Source organism: Podarcis melisellensis, assembly GCF_964234715.1.
Source record: "Podarcis melisellensis genome assembly, chromosome: 3".
In the NCBI taxonomy this organism is placed as follows: domain Eukaryota; kingdom Metazoa; phylum Chordata; class Lepidosauria; order Squamata; family Lacertidae; genus Podarcis; species Podarcis melisellensis.
This window is the reverse complement of record NC_138530.1, coordinates 52,468,264-52,469,518: the sequence shown is the minus strand read 5'-3', so window position 1 is coordinate 52,469,518 and position 1,255 is coordinate 52,468,264.

The following is a 1,255-nucleotide window of genomic DNA, read 5'->3' as shown; positions in this document are numbered from 1 at the left end:
CTTTAACACACATCATATATGCATGCATCATTCTCATTCTGCCTTATACCCAAAATTCAGCACATAAAAATATTCCAGACTATTGGGCCCAATATATTTTTCCTAGGCTGCATTTACTCTAAGCATCAATACCAGAGATGAATATATGCTGTTGCTATAGGAAACAATGAGAGGTTGAAGTGTTAAGAGTTGGGAACATATCCCATTGATTTAGCCTTACTGTAGCATTTAAATGGAACATTAAATACTGTCCAAAACGGTTAGTAGAGTATTGCTAACTAAAATGTAAAAGTTGAAGTCTGTTTCATAATGAGAGACATATACCTCTACCCCATCCTCTCTGATCTACCTGATCTTGCTCAATTATAACCATCTTGAAGGAAGAGCAGGATACAATTGTAGAAGAATTCAATCAATACTTGTCACAGCATACTCTTTCCCCTGAAGAGAAGATGGAGGGAGCTAAGACCTGAAAGAATGTCAGAGGTAGATACCTTGACATTAGAAGGACAGCTATCCCCCTCTGTAATGTGCTGCAGGAAATGGCACCTTCATTCTCTATTTGTTCCACTCAGGCCAGAGTAAGTGCCACTGGGGTGTGGAAGCACAAGCCTTGAAGAACTGGAGGTTTTGAGTAGGCCTCTTATTTCACCCAGCTACACCTTAATCGGCCTTGTGCCCAAATTTACAAGAATTAAATACTGCATTGTATAATTCCCTTGTTGTTGTAGGGTTCGCATTACACCAAGGACTAATTCAATTTAAAAACATCAATGATTATTGAGAGTTGGCTGTGTAGGTTTCTTCAGGGTTCAATATACTCACCATAATCTGTGTTAGCATGAAGAAATTAATCACTGGAATTCACTAACTGTTATAAAACTTTAAAGTAAGCTGCAATTAGAAAACCAATCAGAGATCACAATATTAAGAATTTTTTCTCTTAATTTATGTTAGTGTAATATTGGTGTAATATCCTTTCCCCCACCCCACTGACCTATTTGGTTAAATAAGTTTTGCAGGTTTTTGGAGCACTGATAACAGAGACACTGACTACACATTGCCATATATGCAAATATGAATGTGAGAGTCCCCAGTGCTGGCCTTTTTTCTTTTTTTCTTTTTTGAAAAGCAGCTTTAGGGAGAGAGAATCTGAAGCAGAGCAGTGTGGGGACTGAAGGAGAAGAGAAGGTACTTAACTCTTCCCCTGCCTGTCATTTATAAGCTCTAAACAGATTTCCTCCCAAACTGTTTT